The sequence below is a fragment of the Carassius carassius genome, chromosome 45 (genome assembly GCF_963082965.1).
Source record: "Carassius carassius chromosome 45, fCarCar2.1, whole genome shotgun sequence".
Lineage (NCBI taxonomy): Eukaryota > Metazoa > Chordata > Actinopteri > Cypriniformes > Cyprinidae > Carassius > Carassius carassius.
Genome location: NC_081799.1, coordinates 3,274,594 through 3,286,931, shown reverse-complemented (window position 1 = coordinate 3,286,931; position 12,338 = coordinate 3,274,594). Strand labels below are relative to the sequence as shown.

At 40.1% G+C, this 12,338-nt stretch overlaps 1 protein-coding gene across 2 annotated transcripts in view; it reads left to right on the top strand.

Moving 5' to 3' along the window:
- Positions 1 to 1,279: 1,279 nt before the first annotated feature.
- Positions 1,280 to 12,338, top strand: part of LOC132127355 (talin-1) — a 91,716-nt gene continuing 80,657 nt past the window's right edge. For both annotated transcript variants that reach the window (XM_059539182.1, XM_059539181.1), the window contains exon 1: positions 1,280 to 1,450. The gene's annotated coding sequence lies outside the window, so the exon portion shown is untranslated. The remainder of the gene's footprint in view (positions 1,451 to 12,338) is intronic.

Below are 12,338 nucleotides of genomic sequence, written 5' to 3'. Positions count from 1 at the left end.
GTATCCAGACCAGATGCTGGATCAGCACCTAGAAAGGACCTCTACTGCCCTGAAAGACAGCGGAGACCAGGACAACTAGAGCCCCAGATACAGATCCCCTGTAAAGACCTTGTCTCAGACGACCACCAGGACAAGACCACAGGAAACAGATGATTCTTCTGCACAATCTGACTTTGCTGCAGCCTGGAATTGAAATACTGGTTTCGTCTGATCAGAGGAGAACTGGCCCCCCAACTGAGCCTGGTTTCTCCCAAGGTTTTTTTCTCCATTCTGTCACCGATGGAGTTTCGGTTCCTTGCCGCTGTCGCCTCTGGCTTGCTGGGGTCACTTCATCTACAGCGATATCGTTGACTTGATTGCAAATAAATGCACAGACACTATTTAACTGAACAGAGATGACATCACTGAATTCAATGTCAATGTCACCTTTATTTATATAGCGCTTTAAACAAAATACATTGCGTCAAAGCAACTGAACAACATTCATTAGGAAAACAGTGTCAATAATGCAAAATGATAGTTAAAGGCAGTTCATCATTGGATTCAGTTATGTCATCTCTGTTCAGTTAAATGATGAACTGCCTTTAACTGTCATTTTGCATTATTGACACTGTTTTCCTAATGAATGTTGTTCAGTTGCTTATAACTGAACTATATAAATAAAGGTGACTTGACTTGACTTTATCACCTCTTTTTACTTTGAGATCGCTCTGAGGTTAAATACAGGTTTAACAGCATAACAACATATAGTTTAATAGCTATAATGCTATTTTTGAAATCAAATATTTGCAAAGTTATGAATGAAACACATCTACCAATGGCTTGGAAAAAAACTGTTAATCTTAAAAAATAAACCATATACATAAATCCAAATAAGAAATAAAACAGTTATCAAATAAGTGTCCTAAAACACTGGTGTCTCATATTTATCACAAGATGGTGCTATAATCATGATGCTTGTTCCGCCCACACCATTCAAAGCTATATTAATAAAGTAAAACCGTGTTTCGAATAAAAATAAAGCGGAGTCTCTTTAATTCTGTAAGCCTCAATATAATGAAAATCTGTCGTAAAGTTATTTTATTTTTATTGTCGTAGCATGAACCAAAAATTTTACCGTTTGAGATCTTAATTCCATAAATTGTTTCATTGTGTCGTTTTCCGACCGTAGTAAAGTAATTACAAGGAAGGATAAAAAAAAAAAAAAAAAAAAATGTGAGTAAATAATTAGAGTGGACTGAAGGAGTGATGTGTGCGTGCGTGCGTGCGCGCTCCCTGCAGGGTGGAGTTTAACACAGCGCCTCAAAGCAACGGTGCAGAAATCACTTCTGTTCTGACATAATACATACCAGCATATTTACTCCACACAAACTCTTTGCTGGGGGACAGGGATTGTTCACATATTGGTTATTGTCCGAGAGTGGACAACTAGTGACCGAAGAAAGCTGAGGTAAGAACTACAAACTAATTCGACACACTTTAGCGAAAGCTGCTAAACTTTTTCAAGGTTGTAAAGCTTCTTTACAATGCGAATATCTTAAAAACTCAGATATGATAATCGACACGACATTGAATTTACGCGTTGAAAGGAGTTTTGGGTCATAGTGAGTTTTTAAGAAAACGCATTGGTTTGGCGATAGTTCTGGAGAAGCTGGGAATAAGGGTTTGGAATAGACTTTAGCTCATAAAGGTTCACGTTTTTTTCCCTCCTCAGGCGAATATGTAGCATAGTTTATAACGGACGAACTGTTAAAAGCGCTTTGAAAATAACCTACATTCTAAAAACACACTTTTGTCTGTTCTTTCCTTTAAGTGGTTTATTATGATGGCCTACAAGCTTTGTAAACTCTGAAGTGTAACAGTCGCACGTCACGGAAGGAATGAAGCCTTGAGATACTGTAACTGTAAAAACTTGAGGAGAAGCGCGGCCTACAGCGACTGGACTGACCGACAGCACACAGCAGATGGGCTGCTGTCCCTCTCATGGTTCTGCTGTGAATCATGCATAAACACACACACACACACACAGACGGTCCAAATATGTCGAAATTGGTGTCAAATTATTCCATATGTTTATATTCACTGCGAAGTTGAGACCGCTCACCAGTGTGGCTTGTAGAAATCATATTTTCGCAAAGAATGTGTCCGTGTTGGTTTGTGTTTGAAGTACTAGAGGAAGTTGTGCTGGAGGAATATGCGCCCCCAGGGCTGGCAAACTGAGCTCAGATCGGGTGTGGTGAGAGACATGGGTCTGTCATGACTTTATTGAAGCTGTTATTCATTTAATAAAGGACTGAACCGAGCTGTCCTCCTCTATTCTGTGGAATGACAGACATGTTGCACTAGTTTCTGTGAGCTGTTGTGGCTTCTGCTCTTTGCTGCAGTGTGTTGGTGCTTCAAAGAGCATTCAGTTCAATTACATCTCAGAGGCTCTTATCTGGACATCCCATTCATTTCTCAAGTAGTAAATGGGTTAAAGGAAGCCACACTCAGTGTTCTGCATGCTAAAATGAGCAAAAGCTGTTTTAACACTAATGCATCACATGTAATAATAGTGGGAAAACGTGGCATATAAAAGTTTATTGAACCTTTAGACAAAATATATATATATATAAAAAAAATTTAAACAGTGTGAATGTGTTTTATGTCATATGTGATACATCAGGCTTATGTGTAGTATAATGTAGTGAAAATCAGAGCTAAAAGTCAGAAATTTTGATAGCTTGGGATGTAATTCAATGAGATCTTTACGACTGCTTACATATAATACATATGAATATCAGTTGCTACTCTATGTCCCAATAATATTATCATATTAATTAAAATATATCTTACTGCTGAGTTATATAATCAATGCTCTGCAATTTTATTTGTCAGGGGTTAAATGTATGATGCAGTGCAATGCAGTGATGTTTAAGAGGTTAACATTCTTCATGTCTGAAATATTAATAACAATTTAAAAGTTATTCTTACATTTGCTTTAGAAATCATAATAGATTTCACAGAAAAGAGTTTATGAGACCTTGATGTTTTTACAATTCTTAAATTATACAATATATTTTACTTCCTATTTGCTCAAAAACAGGTTTGTTTGTTTTTTTGGCAGAAGAAGTTTTTAAAAAAAACTTTTTTGATCATGTTGTTAATTTAGACGCCTTAGAAATTCCTATATGAATTACAATACAATACAGTTTTTTTATGGTTAACGATATCATGTCATGACATCAAAAATGTCACGGGGCCTATAATACACTGCGCAATGCAAGTGTTTTTTGCTAGTTTACGCCTAAGCCAGTTGTCATTTTCAGGTCCTGCACTACGTTGTTTAAATAACAAATGCATTTGCGCCCATTTGTGCGTCCATGGACGTGCTGGTCTGAAAACAAGGTGTGTTCAGGCGCATTGCTTGCGTGTTGCTATTTTGAGGCAATTGAAACAGACTGTCACATTGACCAACAAAAACCTGGTCTAAGTTCAATGGCACAGTAGTTTTTTTCTCTGTTTCATCTCTTGAGACGCATTCAGCCTTTGCGTTTGCAAATTCCTGGGTGTAAATAGCAAATCCGCCATGGCACAAGTTCAACTGGCTCTTAAAGGGGATGGGAGATGAGACTCTGATTGGTTTATTATTTATCAAAACATTACTCATGAGAATAGAGACAATACTTTTAGACCACACGCCGGGCATGCCGACCGTTTTCCTGTCCTTAAACTAGCAGAAGAGGAGTTGGACACACGCTAAGTCCACCTGTGTCGTGCGCTTTAGACCATGTGCTTAGATCGTTAAAATAGAGCCCATGGTGTTTCTCATGGTTTTTTGGAGAAGATGTCTGCCCATATGTTTCCTGGTATTGTCCTCAAGAAATCCCGAGACATGTCTGTAGTGTTCTTCTTTATTAAAAGCTAGGACACACACGAGACCAGAGCAGTGATGTTGCAGATGGGCTCAATGTGGTCAGCAGCGTGTGTCTCTGCTCCCACCTCAGCACGTAACAAGCCTGCCATTGAAGGCACATTGAGCAGAACTGAGGTGGGCTTTAGAGACATGAAGGGCCCCTTTGTGTTCAGGGGTCTGAGAGGGTGTAGAGACCGAGCGGATGATGACCTGTTCATCCTAACTAACTCAACCCTTCGCATCCAGCAAGCACATCTGATCTTCCATTCACCATATATGTGGATCAGTCAATGTTTATATTTGAATAAAAGCCTGAAATAAATCTGTTCACTACAGAAAATGATCATGGCTCTTCAGGAGAAGCATGAAATCCATAACTCTAGTTTATGACTCCCGCAGTATGTCAGTTTGAGTAGGTGACAGGTGTTGGATTTTTGTCCAACACTCACTCCCGTTTAGGAGATCTGTGCTGCTGGTTTGTTTCTCTTGCCAGTGTTTGGAAGCAGCCATATTTGGTCAAAGCTACTTGGTCTGTTATTCCAGTGGCAAAGGGAAATCTTCGGAGGCCAATTCTATTGCCTCAGCCTCTAAAATAGTGACAGTGTATTCAATCCATTACAGGAAACTATGATGTCTTAAAATATCAATGAACCCCATTTGACAGGACAGTGAATAATCGGCTGGAACTAGGGCTGCACGATGTGTCGTTTAAGCATCGATATTGTGATGTGCGAATCCACGATAGTCACATCGCAGGATGTGCGATGAAGGCTGTCGTAGTTGATCCATTAATCATTAACTGTATGGGCCAGCTGCTCCCCGGCCCTTGACTAATGTGATTCGCGGAGAGAGAGAGCGCGCGAGAGGGAGCGCGCGAGAGGGAGCGCGCGAGAGAGAGCGCGCGCGCGAGAGAGAGAGAGAGCGCGCGCGCGAGAGAGAGAGCGCGAGAGAGAGAGAGAGAGCGCGAGAGAGAGAGAGAGAGCGCGAGAGAGAGAGAGAGAGCGCGTGAGAGAGAGAGCGCGTGAGAGAGAGAGAGAGCGCGCGAGAGAGAGAGAGAGAGAGAGCGCGAGAGAGAGAGCGAGAGCGCGCGCACGCGAGAGAGAGCGCGCGCGAGAGAGAGAGAGAGAGCGAGAGCGCGCGAGAGAGAGCGAGAGAGAGCGAGAGCGCGCGAGAGAGAAAGAGAGAGAGAGAGCGAGAGCGAGAGAGAAAGAGAGAGAGAGAGAGAGCGCGCGAGAGAGAGAGAGGGCGCGCGCGAGAGAGAGGGAGAGATCGAGGGAGAGATCGAGCGCGAGAGAGAGCGAGAGATAGAGAGCAAGCGAGAGAGAGAGAGAGAGCGAGCGAGCGCGAGAGAGAGACACAGAGAGAGAGAGAGAGAGAGCGAGCGAGCGCGAGAGAGAGACACAGAGAGAGAGAGAGAGAGAGAGAGTAACTCAAATGTCATGCCAATAAAGCAACTTGAACTTGAGAGAGCGAGGGAACGCGAGAGAGAGCACGAGAGAGAGGGAGAGCAAGTGCGCGCTCGCGCGCGAGAGAGAGACAGAGGGGGAGAGAGAGAGAGAGCGCGCGCCATATTTGGTCAAAGCTACTTGGTCTGTTATTCCAGTGGCAAAGGGAAATCTTCGGAGGCCAATTCTATTGCCTCAGCCTCTAAAATAGTGACAGTGTATTCAATCCATTACAGGAAACTATGATGTCTTAAAATATCAATGAACCCCATTTGACAGGACAGTGAATAATCGGCTGGAACTAGGGCTGCACGATGTGTCGTTTAAGCATCGATATTGTGATGTGCGAATCCACGATAGTCACATCGCAGGATGTGCGATGAAGGCTGTCGTAGTTGATCCATTAATCATTAACTGTATGGGCCAGCTGCTCCCCGGCCCTTGACGAATGTGATTCGCGGAGAGAGAGAGCGCGAGAGAGAGCGCGAGAGGGAGCGCGCGAGAGAGAGCGTGAGAGAGAGAGAGAGCGAGAGAGAGAGAGAGAGTGCGCGTGAGAGAGCGAGAGAGAGAGAGAGAGCGCGCGCACGCGAGAGAGAGAGAGCGCGCGCACGCGAGAGAGAGAGAGAGGGCGCGCGCGAGAGAGAGAGAGGGCGCGCGCGAGAGAGAGAGAGGGCGCGCGCGCGAGAAAGAGGGAGCGAGAGAGAGCGAGAGATAGAGAGCAAGCGAGCGCGAGAGAGAGACACAGAGAGAGAGAGAGAGAGAGAGAGAGAGAGAGCAAGCGAGCGCGAGAGAGAGACACAGAGAGAGAGAGAGAGAGAGACACAGAGAGAGAGAGAGAGAGAGAGAGAGAGCGAGCGAGCGCGAGAGAGAGACACAGAGAGAGAGAGAGAGAGAGAGAGAGCGAGCGAGCGCGAGAGACACAGAGAGAGAGAGAGAGAGAGCGAGCGAGCGCGAGAGAGAGACACAGAGAGAGAGAGAGAGTAACTCAAATGTCATGCCAATAAAGCAACTTGAACTTGAGAGAGCGAGGGAACGCGAGAGAGAGCACGAGAGAGAGGGAGAGCAAGTGCGCGCTCGCGCGCGAGAGAGAGACAGAGGGGGAGAGAGAGAGAGAGTGCGCGCGCGCGCGCTTCAAACAACACGAGCGGTGTATTGCTCTCTCTCCCTCGCGCATATTACTCAATTGACACGATGGTGTCGATGTTTAAATCATTTAAAATGAGAATGTAAATCTGCTCACCCCATTTTTGTTTGTAAGAACAAATTAGATTAGATTTCATGTCGCAATATATATCGCAGAAAAATAAAATATCGCAATGTCATTTTTTCCCCAATATCGTGCAGCCCTAGCTGGAATACACAAATACTATCTGATCTACTCATGTGTAGAGCTTTAATAGGTAAGTTAGCTCATAATATCATAATTGGATCTGAATAATTCTTCAACATTATTGACACTGAAGTGTTTTTTGTTGTTGAATAAATGTAAAATGTTTATAGTATCATTTGTTATTATCATATAACCCAGCGCTGGGTAAAATATGGACAAACCCAGCTGTTGAGTTGTTTTGACAGTATGGTTGGGTTTCTACCCAGAAGATAGAAAGATAAGAAAAGGCTTAGATTTATTGTCAATTTATCAATGTTATAATGATTAGATCAGTTGACTCTCAAAATAAGTAATTGTTCATTGCAGTCAAGCTTGAAGAAACGACTCAAAAGATCCATGACCTGCTGCATCTGGAGTTCATGACACTGCATGAATAGATGTTGATGATTCTGGCTGCTGGAGAGGTTCTCATGTGTTGGTAGACTGGCTTTGCACAAAGTGACATTAACAGTGTACAGAACAGCATTGAGTGTCTGGATCAGGAGGTGTGAGATATTTGGGATGACCAAAAATGTGATAACTGCAGTGTGAGCACGGGCTTATTAAAGTGAGCGGAGAAACAGTTGAGTTCTTGTTAAGTTTGGAGGGAAACATGTTCAGTTCAACATATTAGGGGTGCACCGAAATTTCGGCCGCCGAAAATTCGGGCCGAAATAAAAAAAAACAGCCGAAAACGTAAACCGAAAATGAATGTCACCCGCCCCTCCCATCCGCTTAGGTTTCACTCATGGTCGAGCTGTTATCACGCGTCTGCCTATCAAAGATTAAGCATGTCAAAGGGCTGTCACAGTCAAAAAAAAGCTTGTCACAAAAGCTGCACAATCGATCGGACCAACCAACACAAGTTTCGAAAACGAAAACAGGGAATCGATTTTAACGGCCTTCTCTCTGAGCGCATCCAGCTCGTCACTATACGCACTATACGCTATATGTTATGGCAGTCCACATTGCTGACTTGTGCGCGTCTCAAGCACCCTCTTTACGTTCGCCCTAATGCCTTTTTAGTTGTCGGTGGATTTGCCTATATTTGGCGTTGAAAAACGGATCAACGCCAAATATAGGCAATTTACTAACAATTCAATGAACACTTTGCCTATGTCTCAAAAATCGAACAGGATTTTTTTTTCACAAAAGTGACAGCCCTATACGAGAGGACACCAAAGTTGCACAATTTTTAAAAAACTATTTTATTTGATGGAACATAAAACTTGAAGAATAATTATTATTTATATTTATTGTAAAAAATATTTTATGTTTTGTTATGTAACTGTTAATAAAAGTTTGATTATTATATTGTGATTTTTCAATTCAGATCCATTAAATCCAAGCAATATATATATATACGTTTTTAAAAGAAGCCATTTTCGGCTTCAGTTTCGGTTTTCGGCCAAGTGCATCCTAAAGTTTCGGTTTCGGCGCAGAATTTTCATTTCGGTGCATCACTACAACATATATTACTTAATACTTTTTGAATTGAATTGAAGTATTGAAGTAGAACTTTTTTTTTTGTATTTTCACTAATCTTGTGGAATTGTTTTCTGGTATTCATTTGGTGTGAAATGCAATGCATCTTAAAAGGCATGTCCACATAAACCGCCGATGTAGACTTACTAAGCTTTTGAAATGGAGCCTTTATGCACACATGTAAATGTGTTCTATAGAGACTTTCATTTCTGCTCCAGTAATATTAGTTTGAAGCTGTGACATTTACTGTTTGGCTCTCAGTGTTAGGAGAAGAGCTCTGTGTTGTAGCAGATGGTTTTTGTGTGTTAGGGAGAGACAACAGCTGCGTTTCTTAGATGGCTGCATAGAAGACCAGCACATGATGGAAGAGCGATTGAAGACTTCCTGTGTGTGTTGGAAAGTGACCAGAGGAATGTGGTTTCATATCACTGGGCATATCTTCCCATGATCAATTAGAGTTCACCTCAGTCACTACAGACACATCTGAGGATACAGATCAGTACACACTCTAGTTTCAGTAGAGATTTGGAGTCCAGTTCTAAATCCATTACATTCCTGACTTGCATTATTTTTGATTGAAAGGCTAATTGCAGTATGTTTTTTTTTGTATTGTTTATATTTTAGAGGAAGTTTCTTCACTTTGGTCATTTGTTTGTGTATTGTTAAAGTAAACGTAGCACTATTCTGTCCTGAATAATGTGTAAGTCACCCTTTTTGGGATGATGGCCAAATGTTTCCTCCAAACAAAAGACGGACAGCGTTCAAATGTTTTATCCACAAGAGATCGTATTTCATTTGCTATTCTATTTTCTCTACTAAAGTTTGTTCACAGCTGCTTTTCTGAATGCACATTAAGCATATTAAGGTCATATCAAGGTGGCAAGCTGAAAACACACACCTGTCTGTAGGGATTCCCCGAAATGAAAATTCTTGGCTGAAGCCGAACAAAATGAAAGTGGACTGAAGGCTGAATACGAACACATTGTTCTTGTTTTTTTGTAATTTAAATAGCCAAAATATGCTTTTTACAGTTTTATCTTGCTTTTCAAAGAAAAAAATCAATTTCAAAACAACCTTTAAAAATGATTTACTTAACAGTGAACATTTTTTTACTTTTTAGCAGACATACAGACCAACAAAGCACAATTTAACTGAAAACTTACAAGTTAGTAAAATAATATTTTTCATTGCAGAATTTCCTCACGCTTTGGACTTTGAACACTGGCGCTGCGAGCTCTTGCGGCATTGTTTGAACACATGCAGTTTGTGCATGTATTAGAAAACATACCATTCTGCAGTTTATTTACTAAATGTTAAATGCCATTTTGCGATTTCAATCATCATACAGTAACCAGCAACAACCAACCCGTCCTCTTCTCATCGGGGACATGCGATGCAGTACTAAACAGTCTCTCGGTGTCGACACTTTTAAAAGCTTCCATACTGCTGACATGTTTGCTGCATTAGTGTGGATTTTGGATTCTGTGTATAAATATGTCAGTTGTGATGGACAATGTATAGTTATGAATGTTTAATTGTTTAGGCCTGCGGGGGAAAAAAACTGTTCTGGTGGTCAGTGCTCTGTAGAGGGGTCCAAGGTGATTTTCTTATCCCTTTTCCTCACTCTGGAGATATAAAGATCTTGGAGGCTGGGCTGAGGGGCAGTCCTGACTGTCCACAGTGGAGTCGATGCGAGGTCCTGGGAGATGGTGGTGCCCGTGAACCTGAATGACTCCAGTGCAGTCACAGTGCTGTTCATGATGGTGAGTGGGAGGAGTGCTGGGGGGTTCCTCCTGAGGTCCATGATCATCTCCACTGTTCATGTCATGGGTTCAGTTGACCGTGGCTTGCTCAGAGCTGTGTGGGCTGTAAATACACAGCATTTTTGGACTGCTTCTTTCATTGCGTTGCTAATTTTTCACCATTACACAGTAGTTCATGAGAAACAATATGTATTTTACTCATTTTCTGACACTGATCCTAATCTTCAAAGAAAAGGGTGGCCTATGGCTACATAATGCTGATGGTACGTAGGTCTATACATTAGCTGTCAAAAGTATGGAATAAGGAATAAATGTGGAATATTGAGGCTTTCTTTGTTTGTTTTGTTTTTGAAAGAAGTGTCTTAGGCTCCCTTAGTCTTAATTTATTTAATCTAAAACTGATACATCATTCAAATGTTTGAGGTAAGCAGAATAAAAAAATAAATAAACAATAAATACAAAATATGAAATAATCGTTTTATTTAGCAAAGTTGCATTAAATAGTTCAAATGTGACAGTAAACTCATTTATAATAATGCAATTACTAAAGATTTGGGTTTCAAATTATTGCTGTTCTTTTAAACATTGTATTCATTGAAGAATGTGTCACAGTTTCTGGTGAGTTATCAAGCATCAATAACAATTTATTGAAATTGAGCTGCAAATCAGCACAATATTACAAATCAGTAACATTTCACAATATCACTGTTTTTATTGTATTTTGGTCAAATAAATGCAGCTTGTCTGTATAAGATATTTCTTTCAAAAACACTTACCCTATTGACCTGAATATAAGACGACCCCTCTTTTTTCAGATGTATCTTTTGGAAAAACCTTAGAACTTGTTTTACTTAAAAAAAAAAGAAAAAAATTCATACTGCATATTTTCCTATTTTAATTTTTGTTTAAAAAAAACTATTGTAAATACTGGTAAAATGTACCAAACAATCACATTTAAAAATGTACACTTTTAGATATACAATAAAAAAAAGGTAGCCCTCACGATCTTTACAACACACATTACATTACATATTTCATGGCACACTCGTTTTATGTGTATTTTTATGTGTATGCTGTTATCTGTTGTTGTGGTTGTATTACTGACATGTCAAAGTCCAGAGTAGACCCTGAATATAAGACAATTTTTTTAGATGTACAATATTTCCAAGAAAAAAACATTGTCTTATATTCAGGTCAATACGGTAATTATTTCAGTCTTTGTTTTGACCAGTCTTATTCTAATTATATGAATTGATTAAACAGCCAGTTTATAATATTTTTTAATATGACATCCATATCTGGTACTTGGCTAAAAAGATGAGTTTCCCCTGGAAATGGTTCACCCTCTGCCCATGAAACTAAGTGAACAGTTAAAATAAGTTTTGTAATCTGCTGTCTGTGTTTTCTCAAGTTCAGGTTATTGTAGGACTAAACGTACTCTATAGCTCAGAAGTACAGTAGCATTTGAACTAGGGCTGAAACGATTCCTCAAGTAACTTGATTACAAAAACTGATCGAGGCAAATTCCTCTGCCTCGAAGCCTCTTTTAATTTATTTTCAATCTCACATCAGGAAGCGCGTCTTCCTTTTATTAACACACACTGAAGGGCGCGTGACACTCCGGTGATTTCAGAGTCTGCTGTCTCACTAAATAAGACGTGAACACATGAACAACATCTCCAGAACTGCTCTGACAGTCATTTCATGAGCATTTGACCGTTTGATTTGAGTAAAACTAGCGTCACATCACATACACAGAACTGTAAAGGTACGTCAACCCGTCAAAATAAAAGTCCGGTTAAAGACTTGTTCAGCAGAATGTCCGAAAATCTAACATTATTTTTTTAAGGTTTAATCTCACAACATTTCTTCCATGTTTTATTTTTAATAGTAAATCCCCTTTGTTAACCAAAAAGTTAAGTTAATGTTCAATAATTAAAAGATAAATTAAATTAATGTTTTATGTGTTTAATGTGCATCTCAGAAAATGCTTTATTTAAAACCCCAACTGAATGGCACTTAAATGCACTTAATTCATCTGTCAACTTTATTGTCATTGTTCACAGTACAAGTACAGACAGAGAAACAATGGGTAATAATTAAATGTTTATTTTTGATGCATGCATTGCATTCTATGCATTTAAAAAATTAAAAAATAAAAATTCTAAAAAAGGAAACTTAGTTGTTAATTTTAAGAGTCCCAGGAGTCTTATTTTCTGTTGCATAATTAATATTACACTTTAATTAAGCAAAAACACATTTTATCCGATTACTCGATTAATCGATGGGATTTTGGTAGAATACTCGATTACTAAAATATTCGATAGCTACAGCCCTAATTTGAACACACATTAGTCACACGTCAGAGCAGATACGCCTCT